This window comes from Scyliorhinus torazame, chromosome 3 (assembly GCF_047496885.1).
Source record: "Scyliorhinus torazame isolate Kashiwa2021f chromosome 3, sScyTor2.1, whole genome shotgun sequence".
Classification (NCBI taxonomy): Eukaryota; Metazoa; Chordata; class Chondrichthyes; order Carcharhiniformes; family Scyliorhinidae; genus Scyliorhinus; species Scyliorhinus torazame.
In genome coordinates this window covers 4,462,014-4,481,765 of record NC_092709.1, presented here as the reverse complement: position 1 = coordinate 4,481,765, position 19,752 = coordinate 4,462,014, and the positions used below count along the sequence as shown (strand labels likewise).

The following is a 19,752-nucleotide window of genomic DNA, read 5'->3' as shown; positions in this document are numbered from 1 at the left end:
GCCACCCCAAAGGTGCGGAATGCTCTGCATCTTTGGGGGCCGAGCCCCAACCTTGAGGGGCTAGGTCGGCGCCGGACGAATTTCCGCCCTGCCAGCTGGCGGAAAAGGCCTTTGGTGCCCCGCCAGCTGGCGCGGAAATGACATCTCCGGGCGGCGCATGCGCAGGGGTGTGTGCGGCCGCTGACAGCTTCCCATGCATGCGCAGTGGAGGGAGTCTCTTCCGCCTCTGCCATGGTGGAGACCATGGCGAAGGCGGAAGGGAAAGAGTGCCCCCACGGCACAGGCCCGCCCGCGGATCGGTGGGCCCCGATCGCGGGCCAGGCCACCGTGGGGGCACCCCCCGGGGCCAGATCGCCCCGCGCCCCCCCCAGGACCCCGGAGCCCGCCCGCGCCGCCTTGTCCCGCCGGTAAGGTAGGTGGTTTAATTTACGCCGGCGGGACAGGCATTTTAGCGGCGGGACTTCGGCCCACCCGGGCCGGAGAATCGAGCGGGGGGGCCCACCAACCGGCACGGCGCGATTCCCGCCCCCGCCGAATTTCAGGTGCTGGAGACTTCGGCAACCGGCGGGGGCGGGATTCACGCCAGCCCCCGGCGATTCTCCGACCCGGCGGGGGGTCCGAGAATCTCGCCCCTGGTCTCAGTTTAATGTGCAGATTCCTGAGGTACCTGAGGCATTGGGATCAATCTCCATCGTCTCGGAGACCTCAGGCGATCGCTGTTCAGCACTGGCCTCCAGAAACGGGGAGCAGATGGGACGGCACTCGTGGGGATAGCCCAGCAGATCGGCAGTGCCAAGGTGCCCAGCTGCTACTGCCAGCTGGCAGGGGCACTGCCAGGTTGACATTTTTTGCATGGTGGCGATTAAACACGCGGCTGAACCCGCTCACTATGGGACTTTGTTCCCTTTTAGTTAAATCGCGCTTGATTCATTTGGAAGATTATCGAGAAGGTTCAATATTCTTTTCAGCAACTTCCATTTCATATCAGTGCTGTTGGCACAACCTTTCCATAAAGTGGGATGAGGGAGGTGCATCAATGCCCATTTTCCAAACTCTTCATTACAAACTTTCCGGACATTTCTGAAATGTCCCTTGAAAACTAGAAGTTTCAGGCTGTTGTCTGTGAGAGATTTGTGTACCCGTTGTAAGTCTCTGACTATAACTTTCCATTCTAAAGTGCCAAAGGCGTTTCACCAGCTTTGCGTGATGAGTTCAGTAATGGAAACTTGGATTCTAACTGATGCAATGCAAATACTCAATTAGCAAAGTAAGTGATGTGTGGGGGAAGTACAGTTAAGAGCTCTGGGAGTTTGTAATGTGTTATCCCTTAAGAAAAATCTGAAACTTTGTTTTCAAAACACTTTCAATGTATTTGTAACTGAAAAGGCTGCATACATTTTGGCAGTGTGGTAAGGATGTACTTGATCAGATCAGCTAAGTATTCAAAGGATCAGAGAAACAGGAGGAAGCCACTCAGCCCTTTGAGCTCATTCTGCCATGGAATTAGATCACGATTGTGTGTATCATTTACTCTCTTTAGTTACTGTCAGGTAAAAGGCAAAGTTGTTAATGAGTTAAGAATCATGGGCGGGATTCTCCGACCCCCCGCCGGGTCGGAGAATCGCCGGGGGCTGGCGTGAATCCCGCCCCCGCCGGTTGCCGAATTCTCCGGCACCGGATATTCGGCGGGGGCGGGAATCGCGCCACGCCGGTTGGCGCCCCCCCCCCCCCCCCCCCGCGATTCTCCGGATGGGCCGAAGTCCCGCTGCTAAAATGCCTGTCCCTCTGGCGTAGATTAAACTACCTACCTTACTGGCGGGACAAGGCGGCGCGGGCTGGGCCCCGGGGTCCTGGGGGGGCCATGGGCCGATCTGGCCGCAGGGGGTGCCCCCACGGTGGCCTGGCCCGCGATCGAAATTATAAATTTCGATCGATTAAAAATAGCCTTAAGCAAGGTAAAGGTTAGTTTGTTAACAAAAACTGCTGCTGCTGAAATTTAATTAGGTAATCTTTGAGTCTGTATTTTAATTAGTAACGAGGAAAAATATATTGAAGAATGTGATTTCAAAACAATCCTGGTAAGATGTTGACGGCCCATTCCTTCTTTCTGAAGCGAAGGCCCATTCCTTCTTTCTGAAGCGAAGGCCCATTCCTTCTTTCTGAAGCGAAGGAGTTGAGGTTTGGTTTAGCAGCTGCGATGGCCTCTGCAGTCGATCAGTCGGTATTTGCCTTTTTCAAGTGGTCTCAGCAGATCAAGCAGGTTTTGGGAGAGAGAGAGAGAGGGGGGGGGGTTTCTTGTGTCTCAGTAGTTCCGCGGAGGCAGATTGCCTGGATTCTTTCAACAGAACGGCAGTTGCCTCCTTGGTCCCTTCATCTGTGCCTTCGAGCAAAGAGGAAGCTCTACTGACATCTCTGATTTTCTTTGGGGGCGGGGGCGGGTGTGGTCCCTCTGTCCCACCTGAGAGCTGCATGCTGCTATCATCTCTCCCACCCTGCCGTATAAGATTGATCCTAACGGCCTCTTTTACACTATTCAAAAACGCAAAAATGGCGGCTATGTTAATTTCCAAGGAAGTCATTGTTTCGCCTGTTAAAGATGTTACATTGTGGTCTTTTGCACTCCCTTCCCACCTCCTGTTCTATCAGAAGCCAAGGGGGGTTCTCACCTTTTTGGAGGATACAATGCAGATCCCTGGAGGAGGTTTTTTTGCATTTTTATGACTCTTTGTAGCCAGCCCTAGAGACCTGGGGCGAAATTCTCCGGAAACGGCACGACGTCCGCCGACTGGCGCCCAAAACAGCGCCAATCAGACGGGCATTGCGCCGCCCCAAAGGTGCGGAATGCTCCGCATCTTTGGGGGCCGAGTCCCAACATTGAGGGGCTAGGCCGGCGCCGGAGGAATTTCCGCCCCGCCAGCTGGCGGAAATGGCGTTTGTTGCCCCGCCAGCTGGCGCGGAAATGACATCTCCGGGCGGCGCATGCGCGGGAGCGTCAGCAGCCGCTGACAGTTTCCCACGCATGCACAGTGGAGGGAGTCTCTTCCGCCTCCGCCATGGTGGAGACCGTGGCGAAGGCGGAAGGAAAAGAGTGCCCCCACGGCACAGGCCCACCCGCGGTTCGGTGGGCCCCGATCGCGGGCCAGGACACCGTGGGGGCACCCCCCGGGGCCAGATCGCCCCGTGCCCCCCCCAGGACCCCAGAGCCCGCCCACGCCGCCTTGTCCTGCCGTTCAAAAGGTGGTTTAATCCACGCCGGCGGGACAGGCAATTTATCGGCGGGACTTCGGCCCATTTGCGCCGGAGAATTGAGCGGGGGCCCGCCAACCGGCGCGGCCCGATTCCCGCCCCCGCCGAATATCCGGTGCCGGAGACTTCGGCAACCGGCGGGGGCGGGATTCACGCCAGCCCCCGGCGATTCTCCAACCCGGCGGGGGGTCGGAGAATGACGCCCCTGAATCTGAAAAGATTTTCGTTAACACAGAGAGGTTCCATGTGGACTGCTCCTACGTCCATTTTGAAAAATACGTTTACTCCATGTGAAGCTTTGAAGACACAAGTGCACCTTTAAAACAATTGACAATAAAATCTGTAATATCACAATTACATGATCATGTAAGCTCCAAAAGCTTTGAAATCCACGTCCCATGAGTCTCAGTTTTCAATTGACCCCCCCAGTTTTGGGGGTTTTGGGGGGGGTGCAGTGTTCCAGGTTTCCATGAGGCAGAGGCACTCCCTGCCATCACTCCCTGAATGGACTAACTCGAATTCAAAAACTTAAAATTTAAAAATAAAAGGCGCATTTATTGAAGACATTGCCTGACCAGCAGACATCCCAGAGTGCTTCACAACCAGGTCAGTCAGTGTTGTAATGCAGGAAACACAACTACAGGTTTGCGCACAGCAAGATCCCACAAACAGCAATGTGACGATGAGCAAATTATCTGTTTTTGGTGATATTGGTTGAGGGATCAATACTGGCCAGGATATCGGGAGTAGCTACTTTTACTCTTCTTTAAAATAGTCCCATGCAAATTTTTTATTTACTTATTTTGTTCAATTATTTTTATTCCAAACCAAAGTATACAAATTGTTCAAAAACATCACACAATCCAAGTTTGACATATGTTCCCCCTTTATCACTACCCTGCAACAAACCCTCCTTCCACCCCCCCCTTTTGAAAAAAAAGGACATACACAATGTAAACACATAGACACAGACGGAGCATACGGAGTGTAGTACTACTCAGAAGAGAAGATGTGTGAAAAGATCAGTTCAGTCCATAAGAGGGTCATTTAGGAGTCTGGTGACAGTGGGGAAGGAGCTGATTTTGGATCGTGCGTGCGTGTTCTCAGACTTCTGTATCTCCTGCCCGATAGAAGAAGTTGGAAGAGAGAATAACCCGGGTGGGAGGGGCCTTTGATTATGCTGCCCGCTTTCCCCAGGCAGCGGGAGGTGTAGACAGAGTCAATGGATGGGAGGCGGGATCACGTGTAGGACTGGGCCGTGTTCACGACTCTCTGAAGTTTCTTGCGGTCTTGGGCCGAGCAGTTGCCATACAGGCTGTGATGCAGCCCGATAGGATGCTTTCTATGGTGCATCTGTAAAAGTTGGTAAGAGTCAATGTGGACATGCCAAATTTCGTTAGTTTCCTGAGGAAGTATCGGCGCTGTTGTGCTTTCTTGGTCGTAGCGTCGACGTGGGTGAACCAGGACAGATTTTTGGTGATGTGCACCCCTAGGAATTTGGAGCTGTCAACCATCTCCACCTCGGCCCCGCTTATGCAGACAGAGGTATGTGTAATGATATGTAGAATATCATTTGTGTATATAACATAATAACCAAACTGTATATAAACATTAGTGCCTGCATGCATAGGTTACAATTCTAGCATCCGACCACAGGTGGCGTGGTGACAGGAGGATGTCACTGGAAGACAGGCCACATGGGAGACAGGACGTATTCTCCTGTACTGCACAGAGCGACACACTGGCTGGACAAGAGTGCAGTCACAGATCGAGCAGCTCCTGAGTGAACATTAATTAATAATAGTTAATTATAGTTGTTTGTATTTAGTTGTCGTATCCAATTGTAATCTTAGTAAACATCATAGTAACCCTTTAGTGTTTTAGTTAATTAATAAACTGTTTTGTTCATTTACAAAGTCATATGTTCTCTGAGCACTTCAACCACAAAGACCTCACCATCTGTGCGTACAGAGAACATTACAGTGTGTACGATACTTTGCTTCCTGACGTCAATGACCAGCTCTATAGTTTTACTGATGTTGAGGGAGAGATTGTTGTAGTTACACCACTCCACTAGGTTCTCTATCTCCCTCCTGTACTCTGACTCATTGTTGTTTGAGATCCGACCCACTACGGTCGTGTCATCAGCAAACCTGTCGATGGAGTTGGAGCGAACCTTTGCCACGCAGTTGTGTGTGTACAGGGAGTAGAGTAGGGGGCTAAGTACACTGCTTTGCAGGGTCCCAGTATTGAGGACTATTGTGGAGGAGGTGTTGCTGTTTATTCTTACTGATTGTGGTCTATGGGTCAGGAAGTCAAGGATCCAGTTGCAGAGGGAGGAGCCAAGTCCTAGGTTTTGGAGTTTTGATATGTCCTTGGCTGGGATTATGATGTTGAAGGTGGAGCTGTAGACAATAAATAGGAGTTTGATGTAGGAGTCCTTGTTGTCAAGATGCTCCGGGGATGAGTGTAGGGCCAGGGAGATGACGTCTGTTGTGGATTGGTTGTGGCGGAATGGGAATTGCAGTGGATCAAGGCATTCCGGGAGTATGGAGTTGATGTGACTCATGACCAACCTCTTGAAGCACTTCACAACGATCGATGTCAAGGCAACCGGACGGTAGTGGTTGAGGTACGTTGCCTGGTTCTTCTTTGGCATCGGTATGATGATGGTCTTCTTGAAGCAGGTGGGAACCTCGGAATGGAGTAGGGAGAGGTTGAAGATGTCCGTGAACACATCTGCCAGTAGGTCCATGCAGGCTCTGACTGCACGACCATGGATTCCGTACTAATATTAAAATTAACATGGTAGCAGAGGATGACCGTTAATCCTTAGTGATTGGTTGGTGTAAAAGAAGGTTTTTGTCTTCACCCTCTGAAGGAAAAAGTATGTTACAGCTGACAAATCAAGTCACACGCTGGCAGAACAATGATGCAAAAAAAAAAATCAGGTTTTGATTATCCTCCATTCTCTCTGAGGTGGAACCATGTGAACAACGAAAAACTGCATTGAGATGTGGGCACAGGTTACTTCATTATGCTGAAAGAGGCACGGCCTGACAATAACCTTGTCATTACTGGCAAAAAAGTAAAATTAGCAGTAAAGTGTTTTCAGAATGAACAGGAATGATTTGGATGATAAAGAGGGACTAGACCTTCTGTTACAGTTCTTGGACAAATTCTACAAAAAAGGGTGACTTATTGGATGCATATGAAGCCTGGTCAGCCTTTGATAGATTTCAAAAAATACATGATCAATCCATGGAGGAATATATCACGGGCATCGACAGGTGACATAAGAGACCGAAGAGATTTGAACTCAACATCCCGGAGTTGGTATTGGCATTTAAGTTACTTGATTGTGCATTTCCCATGTCGTTGGACTCTCAGTATTGACGAGGGTTCAATTCCGAAGTAAAGACTTTCTTTTAAACCAAATGATTTCTGTCCAAAAAGAAATTCCGGGAAGACAGTCATTTCCAGCTACTTTCCTATTGAATACAGGAAACACTGTGATAAAGCAAAGGATTCGATAGTGCCCAAGTTAGAGAACGACAAAACATTGAACACAGATTTCAGTGCAAAGATAGTGGTCTGAAGATGGCCATACTTTTGACTAATTTGAAAGTTGAGACAAGAAGTGGGTCTGGGATGGTGACCCGAGAAATGCATGGGGAGCGGTTAATCGGTGTTATTGGTGTGATTCCCAAGTATCAGTCTGCACCGCGTTGTCCACAGGGAAAGAATCCAGATTTTGAAATAGTGCACGAAACCGATCATTCCGAGGCTGAAAATGATGATGGGAACTTCTGTGAAGGAATTGTGTGGTCATTGAGTTTGAATCCAGTGTATTTTGATGGCTGATTCAATTAACTGTGCAGTTTAAGATAACGTTTGCAGCAATGTGTTGGGTGGACTGGCCTAACTGCTACCTGGAGTCTCTTGATGAGGCAGATTGGCAGAAGGTCAAGGAATGGGAAAGCTCCATGTGCTTCAGGTTTGGAGATGTCAACCTGCTCGTGTCTTCCAAAAGGGTGGTCTTCTCTTGCAGGATAGCTGGCATCGGCCTTTTCATCAGTACAGATGCGGATTCTAGCGACTTCTCTCTATTGTGGAGCAGATCTTCGATGGAAAACAAGCACAGATGAGGTCAGACATGAAGAATGACTGTGATAGTGTTCGGGAAGACTGGAGCTACATTTTACTGGGTCACGCCATTACTGACTGCCATTAAGGAAGTTGGAAATTTCTCGTCAAAGAATTCACAAAGTCTTGTTAATTTCTGGGAATAAGTGTTTGGTGGATAGAAAGATTATTTGGAAGTTGCATTGACAGGTCGCACATCCGGCGCCACAAACTGAAAGCTTTACTGCTAGACGCTGGAGTGCTTGAAAAGAAAACCGTATTGAGGAAGTCACGGCTCGATGTGAAATTTGTATGAAATATAGAAAGACGCCACCAGCCAGAGAGTTTAACGATGCAGTGGCAATGGATTTAAAAGTATGGGACAAAGATAGGGGTACTTTTCCTTGTTACACTGTATGGATATGGTGACCACGTTTTGCATATCCTCTGTAATACATGGCAAGGACAGATGGACCATTGTCGATAAGGTCATGGAGAAAATGGTGGAAACAGGATTAAGAAAACAAATCAAATTCCTGACAGATAACGGTGGGTAATTGGGAGTGAAAATGTGATCATCATATGTCTGCACATTGCAGCTGAGAGCCCATTCAGTCATGGTCTGTGCCAGAGAAACCAGGAAGTGATAGATGACATGTTACATAAAATATCAGCTGATCAACCAGATGGTAAATTGCAAATGGTGCTGGTATGGGCAGTACTTGCAAAGAACACTTTTGGGGGTTACAGTCCATAAGAGTTGGTTTACAGCAGGAATCATAAGTTCCATTTGGTCCTATCAGATGCTTCCCCTGATCTGCGTAAGGGCCCTTCCTGTTGATCTCCTTATTTCCTATTTCTTTTAGTTTTGCCGTCATCGTTTTTGACCCATGGGTGTTCAATGGGCACAAAGTCAAGCAAAGTTACACAATAGCACACTGTGATAGCTTCCAAACAGCAGAGCGCAGACTTTTTGGCACCTGAGAGATCAGAGGGATTTGTTCGACGAGTTGGCGGGTGGCCAGTGAATTGGCAAAAGGCTGTATTCTGCCCAGTAACAGGTGGTGATTGGATCCTACCCAAGTGGAATAGTTTGCAGAGAACCAAGAAAAGGACATTGGGTCCTGGACGCTCAGAGGAAGCTGTGTGAGTCGCTCTCTCATTTTCCAGAAAAACTGTAAATCTGCTGTATTTCTGAATCGACAGTGAAAACCATACAGACTGCAAGCAGAAACCTCAAACTCAAAGTTTGAACTGAAGGAAGGTGTGCTAGACAAAGATTCTTATTCTTTTTACTTTCATCATGATTTTTACACCCCCCTTTTTGTGTGTGGGTGTGTGCCCCCCGCTGAAGCCCCCCCTGCCAGCAGAACGGCTTCCCCCTCCCCCGACGGTGGCGCTGGACACAGTCCACAGTCCCCCGAATGTTGTGAGGACGCGTGCCCCACGTCACTGGGGCCTCGGCCCATCAGGGCGGAGCATCGGGGGTGAGTCTCGGGTGACGTCCTGAGGCCGCCCCGATGGCGCCGGCGTACTCCCGATGATGGCGTTTTTGGGGGGGCAGAGCATCGGAAAATGCGGCGCCCCCGATTCCAGCGTAAAAGTGGATTCTCCGGCCGATCGCTGAACGCGATTTCAGCGTCAGCAATCGGAGAATCCAGCCCAATATATAGAGGGAGTTTGGAAGTAGATAATAGTTTTTAAAAAATATATATTTCTTTATTCTCCTCCTTTTTCACATTTTCTACCAAATTTACACCCACCAACAATAACCAATAATCAGTAACAAATATGTCAATCCCCATATCAATAACCACGATCCCATCCTCCCGCCAAACCCAAACCATTCACCCACATGTTCACATAAACAAATGGCAAAAAGGGAATCAGGGATCACCCATAGTCGCCATTAACACCCACAGCCCCCTCCCCCCAACCCTCCCATCCATTCCCCCCCAACTAATGTTCGATTGTATCCAGCTCTTGAAAGTGAACAATGAATAATGCCCATGAATTGTAGATCCCCTCCATCCTTCCCCTCAGTTCAAACTTAACCTTCTCAAGAGTCAAGAATTCCAACAGGTCCCCCCCGCCACGCCAGGGCACAGGGTGGAGAGGCTGCTCTCCAACCCAACAGGATCCGCCTCCGTTTCCACCCCGGCTGGTCCGACACTCCGAATATGGCCTCCCGGGGGCCCGGGTCCAGTTTCACGTGCACCACTTTAGAAATTACCCTAAAAACTTCCTTCCCGTAATCCTCTAGCTTTGGACAGGATCAAAACATATGAACGTGATTAGCGCCCCCCCCCCCCCCCACGGTCTCCACCATGGCGGAGGCGGAAGAGGCTCCCTCCACAGCGCATGCGCGGGAATGCCGTGAGCTGACGCTGACGCTCCCGTGCATGTGCCGCCCGGAGATGTCATTTCCACGCCAGCTTGCGGGGCACCAAAGGCCTTTTCCGCCAGCTGGCGGGGCAGAAATTAGTCCGGCGCGGGCCTAGCCCCTTAAGGTTGGGGCTCGGCCCCCCAAGATGCGGAGCATTCCGCACCTTTGGGGCGGCGCGATGCCCGACTGATTTGCGCCATTTTGGGCGCCAGTCGGCGGACATTGCGCCGATACCGGAGAATTTCACCCCTGGTATGTTACAAAACGGGCGGATAGAATGGGAATGTCCTGGCAAAGTGATAGGCAGCAAGGGAAAAGTAGTAATTGTACAACACTGAAATCAAAGTATTCAGCTTCATTCTTCATTCTTGACACTGACTATACCGTTACAGATAGAGAGTGAAGAGGGGCTATGCACGAGGAGAGGTCGGAGCTTGACAAGAAAAGAAACTATGGAGCAAGTTAGGAATGTCACGAGGAGCAGAAGACCTCATGATGGAGAAGTTTTAGCAGCTGCTAATAAATTTGAAGATAAGCTAATAAAGGAAGCAAAACATGAATAGTTCAACAGAATTTGGAATATATCCTGAATTGGCCAACAGGGGACACCCAGCCTTGTCACATATGTGGCTATGCACAGGAAACATGCCCTCTGGCACCATATACAAGGCTAAAACTAGACGAGTACCTCGGGGCTTTGAGGAGATACCTGGGATCAAGATGTCAGGGTGGGCCCGGACTGCAGGGAAAGTGAGCTTGAAGATTTTAAAAATCATTTTAACAATAAGAGTGCAAATGGATAGTTATAAAAGCGGTGTTTTTGCAGGGTGAGAAATATCAAAGGCTCTTTTTTTGAAACCATCAAAAGAAACCTGCGATTAAAAAAGAAAAATTGTAGAAATCAAACCAGTGTGTTTACAGATTGAATGATGCGTTAGGTGTTTGGTATTTTTCTGTTGAGGTCTGCCTTGTTGAAATGGTTTTTTTATTATTCATTTACGGGTGTGGCCGTCGCTGGTTAGACCATCACTTTTTGCCCTTCAGAAGGTGGTGGTGAGCTGCCTTCTTGAATCGCTGCAGCCCATAGAAAATAACATAGAACATAGAAAATACAGCACAGAACAGGCCCTTCGGCCCACGATGTTGTGCCGAACCTCTGTCCTAGATTAATCATAGATTATCATTGAATTTACAGTGCAGAAGGAGGCCATTCGGCCCATTGAGTCTGCACCGGCTCATGTGGTGCAGGTACACCCACCGTGCCGTTAGGGAGGGAATTCCAGGATGCTGTCCGAGCGACAGTGAAGGAACGGCAATATATTTCCAAGTCAGGGAGGTGAGTGACTTGCAGGGGAACCTCTAGGAGGTGGTGTTCCCAGATACCTGCTGCTCTTGTCCTTCTACATGGTAGTGGCCGTGGGTTTGGAAGGTGCTGTCTAAGGAACCTTGGTGAGTTCCTGCAGTGCATCTTGTAGATGGTACACACGGCTGCCACTGTTCGTCGGTGGTGGAGGGATTGAATGTTTGTGTAAGGGGGAGCAATTAAGCGGGGCTGCTTTGTCCTGGATGGTGTTGAGCTTCTTGAGTGTTGTTGGAGCTGCGCTCATCCAGGCAAGTGGAGAGTATCCCATCACACTCCTGATTTTTGCCTTGTAGATGACGGACAGACTTTGGGAGGATCAGGAGATGAGTTAGTCGCCGTAGGATTCCTAGCCTTTGACCTGCCCTGGTAGCCACATATTAATGTGGCTAGTCCAGTTCAGTTTTTGCTTCCAGTTAAAAGCAGACCCTGCAATCTTCGATAGGTATTTCAGTGAGAAAGCAGCAGGAACCTTTATCATGCATGTTACTTTCTGTGGGGGAGGGTCTGTAGAATTTGAGCAACGGGTTATCGATGAAATTAAGGAGGAATTCAAGGTTGGAAGCAAAGCTTCAGGAGCATCTAAGTGCATAGGGTTAGACATTGAACAAAGTCAGTGTGGAGTGACATTGGATCGACAATCTTAGCGAGAAAATATTAGTCGGTTCCCAATAAATCGGGTCCGATCCCGACAAAAAGAGGATCCAGCGTCCAAGGGAAAACCATCATTTGTGAAGTTTGATCGGACAGTTGAAGACTCAGACTAGGCCTGATGTTGGTTGTGACCTGTCGGGGCTGAGGACTATGATGAAGAATGCTGTGGTAGAGGCAGCTCTGAGAGCAAACAAAACATGACAGAATTTAAATTTAGAGAAAGGCACACTCACGTTTCCAGCCTTGGGTGATCCTGAAGATATTAGGTTCGCCATTTTTAGCGATTCCTATCTTCCAGATGGATATTCCAGCATAGCAGGGTCTATCAGAATCTTGGTGAGAAAGAAGGATAAATGTTGTCCATTGGCTTGAGAAGGCAAGTAAATACACAGGGTAGTGAAAATTGCCTTAGCTGCTGAAACACATTCGTAGAATTCCATTGGCATTCGTAGAAGCAATAGAAATGGGGGTTTACTTTTCCAATATACTGACAGACATTCTATACAAAGGGAAATGTGAGAAGATTTTGCCAATCAAGAGCTGTGCTGTAATTAATTCCTGTGGGACAATGTCTACTGAACAAAATGTCACTGAAAGATGGCTAAGAATAGACCTGGTTAGCACAAAAGAAATGTTACAGAGAATGGAGCTTTCTAAGTTATGATGGGTTGACACAAGTCATCAATTATCAGACTTTTTTTTAACAAAGAATTTGCTAAATGTATTGGAAGAGGGGAGTCTTTTGTTGCAATGGAAAACTACATTTTTTGCTCTGTAATTGCGTACATATGAATGTGGTAAAGGGAATGTGAGATCGATAATGTTAACGCACATAACTTTGTTTTTGTTTGTTAAAAAATGTGTTCTTGAATTTGTTTCTAATTAAAAGAAAGAGGAGAACCTATCAACATAGCAGCAATCACATCTTTTGGCAACGACATTTTATGTAAATTGCATAGTTAATGACAGTTAATTATCATTAACCCAATCGTCAAAAGAGTAGAAATGGACATATCTAAAAAGTTGGGGGGGGAGAAGCAGAAGGAGATTGTTACTTCGCTGAGCTGTTTGAGAATAAACTTGCTGAAGGTAAAAGACAAGTTTCAGACTTCTTCCTTCACCATATACAAATATCACAATGGAGGGAGTGAATGTTGAAGGTGATGGGTGGGTGCCGGTCAAGTGAGCTGTTTTGTCCTGGATGGTGTCGAGCTTCTTGAGTGTTGTTGGAGCTGCACTCATCCAGGCAAGTGGAGAGTATTCCATCACACTCCTGACTTGTGCCTTAGAACCATAGAGTCATACAACACAGAACAGGCCCTTCGGCCCATTGCATCTGTGCCAATCAAAAACAGGAACCACAAAGGCAAAAAAACCATAATGGGAGTTATGTACAGGCCTCCTAACAGTGGTCAGGACCAGGGGCACAAAATGCACCACGAAATAGAAAGTGCATGTCAGAAAGGCAAGGTCACAGTGATCATGGGAGACTTCAATATGCAGGAGGACTGGGTAAATAATGCTGCCAGTGGGCCCAAGGAAAGGGAATTCATTGAATGTTTACAGGAGGGCTTTTTGGAACAGCTTGTGATGGAGCCCACGAGGGAACAGGCCATTCTGGACTTAGTGTTATGTAATGAGCCAGACTTGATTAAAGATCTTAAAGTAAGGGAGCACTTAGGAGGCAGTGATCATAATATGGTAGAATTCAATCTCCAATTTGAAAGAAAGAAGGTAGAATCAGATGTAAAGGTGTTACAGTTAAATAAAGGTAACTACAGGGGTATGAGGGAGGAACTGATGAAAATCGACTGGGAGCAGAGCCTAGTGGGAAAGACAGTAGAACAGCAATGGCAGGAGTTTCTGGGAGTAATTGAGGACACAGTACAGAGGTTCATCCCAAAGAAAAGAAAGGTTATCAGAGGGGGGATTAGGCAGCCATGGCTGACAAAGGAAGTTAGGGAATGCATCAAAGCAAAATAGAAAGCCTATAATGTGGCAAAGAGTAGTGGGAAGTCAGAAGATTGGGAAGGCTACAAAAACAAACAGAGGATAACAAAGAGAGAAATAAGGAAAGAGAAGATCAAATATGAAGGTAGGCTAGCCAGTAACATTAGGAATGATAGTAAAAGTTTCTTTAAATACATTAAAAACAAACGGGAGGCAAAAGTTGACATTGGGCCGCTCCAAAATGACGCTGGTAATCTAGTGATGGGAGACAAGGAAATAGCTGAGGAACTAAATAAGTACTTTGCGTCAGTCTTCACAGTAGAAGACATGAGTAATATCCCAACAATTCAGGAGAGTCAGGGGGCAGAGTTGAATATGGTAGCCATCACAAAGGAGAAAGTGCTAGAGAAACTAAGAGGTCTAAAAATTGATAAATCTCCGGGCCCAGATGGGCTACATCCTAGAGTTCTAAAGGAGATAGCTGAAGAAATAGTGGCGTTAGTTATGATCTTTCAAAAGTCACTGGAGTCAGGGAAAGTCCCAGAGGATTGGAAAATCGCTGTTGTAACCCCCCTGTTCAAGAAGGGAACAAGGAAAAAGATGGAAAGTTATAGGCCAATTAGCCTAACCTTGGTTGTTAGCAAGATTCTAGAATCCATTGTTAAGGATGAGATTTCTAATTTCTTGGAAGTGCAGGGTCAGATTAGGACAAGTCAGCATGGATTTAGTAAGGGGAGGTCGTGCCTGACAAACCTGTTAGAGTTCTTTGAAGAGATAACAAATAGGTTAGACCAAGGAGAGCCAATGGATGTTATCTATCTTGACTTCCAAAAGGCCTTTGATAAGGAGCCTCACAGGAGACTGCTGAGTAAAATAAGGGCCCATGGTATTCGAGGCAAGGTACTAACATGGATTGACGATTGGCTGTCAGGCAGAAGGCAGAGAGTTGGGATAAAAGGTTCTTTTTCGGAATGGCAACCGGTGACGAGTGGTGTCCCGCAGGGTTCAGTGTTGGGGCCACAGCTGTTCTCTTTATATATTAACGATCTAGATGACGGGACTGGGGGCATTCTGGCTAAGTTTGCCGATGATACAAAGATAGGTGGAGGGGCAGGTAGTATGGAGGAGGTGGGGAGGCTGCAGAAAGATTTAGACAGTTTAGGAGAGTGGTCCAAGAAATGGCTGATGAAATTCAACGTGGGCAAGTGGGAGGTCTTGCACTTTGGAAAAAAGAATAGAGGCATGGACTATTTTCTAAACGGTGACAAAATTCATAATGCTGAAGTGCAAAGGGACTTGGGAGTCCTAGTCCAGGATTCTCTAAAGGTAAACTTGCAGGTTGAGTCCGTAATTAAGAAAGCAAATGCAATGTTGTCATTCATCTCAAGAGGCTTGGAATATAAAAGCAGGGATGTACTTCTGAAGCTTTATAAAGCATTAGTTAGGCCCCATTTAGAATACTGTGAGCAGTTTTGGGCCCCACACCTCAGGAAGGACATACTGGCACTGGAGCGGGTCCAGCGGAGATTCACACGGATGATCCCAGGAATGGTAGGCCTAACATACGATGAACGTCTGAGGATCCTGGGATTATATTCATTGGAGTTTAGGAGGTTGAGGGGAGATCTAATAGAAACTTACAAGATAATGAATGGCTTAGATAGGGTGGATGTAGGGAAGTTGTTTCCATTAGCAGGGGAGACTAGGACCCGGGGGCACAGCCTTAGAATAAAAGGGAGTCACTTTAGAACAGAGATGAGGAGAAATTTCTTCAGCCAGAGAGTGGTGGGTCTGTGGAATTCATTGCCACAGAGGGCGGTGGAGGCCGGGACGTTGAGTGTCTTTAAGACACAAGTTGATAAATTGTGGAAAGATGTAGCAGGTTACAGAGGGATATAGATAAGCTGCAGAGCTGGGCTGAGAGGTGCCAAATGGAGTTTAATGTAGAGAAGTGTGAGGTGATTCACTTTGGAAGGAATAACAGGAATGCGGAATATTTGGCTAATGGTAAAGTTCTTGAAAGTGTGGATGAGCAGAGGGATCTAGGTGTCCATGTACATAGATCCCTGAAAGTTGCCACCCAGGTTGATCGGGTTGTGAAGAAGGCCTATGGAGTCTTGGCCTTTATTGGTAGAGGGATTGAGTTCCGGAGTCGGGAGGTCATGTTGCAGCTGTATAGAACTCTGGTACGGCCGCATTTGGAGTATTGCGTACAGTTCTGGTCACCGCATTATAGGAAGGACGTGGAGGCTTTGGAGCGGGTGCAGAGGAGATTTGCCAGGATGTTGCCTGGTATGGAGGGAAAATCTTATGAGGAAAGGCTGATGGACTTGAGGTTGTTTTAGTTGGAGAGAAGAAGGTTAAGAGGAGACTTAATAGAGGCATACAAAATGATCAGGGGGTTGGATAGGGTGGACAGTGAGAGCCTTCTCCCGCGGATGGATATGGCTGGCACGAGGGGACATAACTTTAAACTGAGGGGTAATAGATATAGGACAGAGGTCAGAGGTAGGTTCTTTACGCAAAGAGTAGTGAGGCCGTGGAATGCCCTACCTGCTACAGTAGTGAACTCGCCAACATTGAGGGCATTTAAAAGTTTATTGGATAAACATATGGATGATAATGGCATAGTGTAGGTTAGATGGCTTTTGTTTCGGTGCAACATCGTGGGCCGAAGGGCCTCTACTGCGCTGTATTGTTCTATGTTCTATGAAGAGAGGTTGGATAGGCTGGGGTTATTTTCTCTGGAGCAGAGAAGGCTGAGGGGTGACCTGATCGAGGTGGACAAGATTCTGAGGGGCATGGACAGGGTGGATAGGGAGCAGCTGTTCCCCTTAGTTGAAGGGTCAGTTACGAGGGGGACACAAGTTCAGGGTGAGGGGCAGGAGATATAGGGAATTGTGAGGGAAGACTTTTTTACCCAGAGGGTGGTGAGGGTCTGGAACGCGCTGCCTGGGAGGGTGGTCGAGGGTTGCCTCACATCCTTTAAAACGTACCTGGGTGAGCACTTGGCACGTCTTAACGTTCAAGGCTATGGGCCTTGTGCTGGCCAATGGGGTTAGGTGGGCAGGTCAGGTATTTTTCATGAGTCGGTGCAGACTCGATGGGCCGAAAGGCCTTTTCTGCTCTCTATTATTCTGTGTGTCTGTGATTCTAAGAACCATGGCTGACACTGGCTTAAGTTTAATCTAATGAAGAATAATGAGAAAGGAAATCTCACACACAATTATTTTTCTAGCATGTCTGGTTGTTAACCTGGTTTGGGTCACAACTCGAGGATTCCGTTCAATTCTGGACCCAATACTTTAGGAAGGAGGTCAACAACCTGGACAGAGTTCTGCACCGCCAGAGGTGGTGGGTGCGATTCCCTGATGGCGAAATTGCGAAATGTGATTGGGCAGAGAATATGTTCCGATGCTAAAAACGCGGCTGTCGCCTATTTGGCGCCAAATCACAATCCTCCGCCGCATCGACAGCGGCGTCCGGAACACACATACAGCACACATCATTAGCATAACATTAGCGGGCCTGACCCGGTATTCTCGGGGCCTCCGCCCCCAATGGGCCGAGTTCCCCACGGCGCGGTTCACTTGTGCTTTTAAATATCGTGAACCCGGCACCGTGGCTGTTGAGGGAGAGAGAGGGGGGCAGAAAGTGTCCAACATCGGCATAGTCTGCAAACAGTTGTGCCACTGGCCGGGGGGCTTCTGCCAGGGCCGGGGGAGTAGCAGGGAGTGGTCAGGAGGTGGGCTGTGGGGTCGGGGTGGACGGGCACGGAACACCATTGCCGCAGCCGGCAAGGCAGCCATGCAGCTGCGCGCATCGCTGACTGCTCACTGTGCACTTAGTGACAGGGGTAGTATAGGTGTCCCCAGGGCACCCCCCTGGGTGCCCTCTGGCCCCGTCCGACCCATCAGCTGTGTGGGCGCGTTCCAGCACAACCAGTGCCATCTTGTTGGCTGGGGTGAGTGTGTGTGGGGAGTGTAATGTGTGTGTGCGGCTGGGATGAGTGTGTGTGGGGAGTGTAATGTGTGTGTGTGGCTGGGATGAGTGTGTGTGGGGAGTGTAATGTGTGTGTGCGGCTGGGATGAGTGTGTGTGGGGAGTGTAATGTGTGTGCGGCTGGGATGAGTGTGTGTGGGGAGTGTAATGTGTGTGCGGCTGGGATGGTGTGTGTGGGGAGTGTAATGTGTGTGTGTGGCTGGGATGAGTGTGTGTGGGGAGTGTAATGTGTGTGTGCGGCTGGGATGAGTGTGTGTGGGGAGTGTAATGTGTGTGCGGCTGGGATGAGTGTGTGTGGGGAGTGTAATGTGTGTGTGTGTGGCTGGGATGAGTGTGTGTGGGGAGTGTAATGTGTGTGTGCGGCTGGGATGAGTGTGTGTGGGGAGTGTAATGTGTGTGTGCGGCTGGGATGAGTGTGTGGGGAGTGTAATGTGTGTGTGCGGATGGGATGAGTGTGTGTGGGGAGTGTAATGTGTGTGTGCGGCTGGGATGAGTGTGCGGGGAGTGTAATGTGTGTGTGCGGCTGGGATGAGTGTGTGTGGGGAGTGTAATGTGTGTGTGCGGGGAGTGTAATGTGTGTGTGCAGCTGGGATGAGTGTGTGTGGGGAGTGTAATGTGTGTGCGCGGCTGGGATGAGTGTGCGGGGAGTGTAGTGTGTGTGCGGCTGGGATGAGTGTGTGTGGGGAGTGTAATGTGTGTGTGCGGCTGGGATGAGTGTGTGTGGGGAGTGTAATGTTTGTGTGCGGCTGGGATGAGTGCGTGTGGGGAGTGTAGTGTGTGTGCGGCTGGGATGAGTGTGTGTGGGGAGTGTAATGTGTGTGTGTGGCTGGGATGAGTGTGTGTGGGGAGTGTAATGTGTGTTTGGCTGGGATGAGTGTGTGTGGGGAGTGTAATGTGTGTGTGCGGCTGGGATGAGTGTGTGTGGGGAGTGTAATGTGTGTTTGCAGCTGGGATGAGTGTGTGTGGGGAGTGTAATGTGTGTGCGGCTGGGATGAGTGTGTGTGCGGCTGGGATGAGTGTGTGTGGGGAGTGTAATGTGTGTGTGCGGCTGGGATGAGTGTGCGGGGAGTGTAATGTGTGTGTGCGGCTGGGATGAGTGTGCGGGGAGTGTAGTGTGTGTGCGGCTGGGATGAGTGTGTGTGGGGAGTGTAATGTGTGTGTGCGGCTGGGATGAGTGTGTGGGGAGTGTAATGTGTGTATGTGGCTGGGATGAGTGTGTGTGGGGAGTGTAATGTGTGTGTGCGGCTGGGATGAGTGTGTGTGGGGAGTGTAATGTGTGTGTGCGGCTGGGATGAGTGTGTGTGGGGAGTGTAATGTGTGTGTGCGGCTGGGATGAGTGTGTGGGGAGTGTAATGTGTGTATGTGGCTGGGATGAGTGTGTGTGGGGAGTGTAATGTGTGTGTGCGGCTGGGATGAGTGTGTGTGGGGAGTGTAATGTGTGTGTGCGGCTGGGATGAGTGTGTGTGGGGAGTGTAATGTGTGTGTGCGGCTGGGATGAGTGTGTGTGGGGAGTGTAATGTGTGTGTGCGGCTGGGATGAGTGTGTGCGGGGAGTGTAATGTGTGTGTGCGGATGGGATGAGTGTGTGCGGGGAGTGTAATGTGTGTGTGCGGCTGGGATGAGTGTGTGCGGGGAGTGTAATGTGTGTGTGCGGCTGCAGCTTGTCAGCCTCCCGAGTATCAATCACGGACCCGGCGAATCCGGCCCCGTTTCTCATTGGAATCGATTGTGTTCCACGTGGCACTGGTGCTAGCCCCTCCGCAGCGGAAGTTTTTTTGTCGTGAAAGTCCACGAATTTTGCGTTGGCGTCAACACTTAGTCTCAGAAACAGAGAATCCCGCCCGATGTCTTTCAGATTAGATGTTCATATGAGACCGGGTCTGCTCTCTCACACAGAAATATAACCACCCGTGGCATTATTTTAAATATGATCTGATCATTAACACAATGGGATCTTGTGTTAGACGTTTAGCTGCTGTTGTATAAAGAGACAACGGTTCTGCTCCTTTTCACGAACACCTTTGTTTCACT

The 19,752-nt window shown here is 48.8% G+C and overlaps 1 protein-coding gene across 1 annotated transcript in view; it reads left to right on the top strand.

The window, feature by feature from the left end:
• Positions 1-19,752, top strand: part of LOC140408255 (B-cell scaffold protein with ankyrin repeats-like) — a 513,048-nt gene that overhangs the window by 109,216 nt on the left and 384,080 nt on the right. The gene's annotated exons all lie outside the window — the stretch shown is intronic.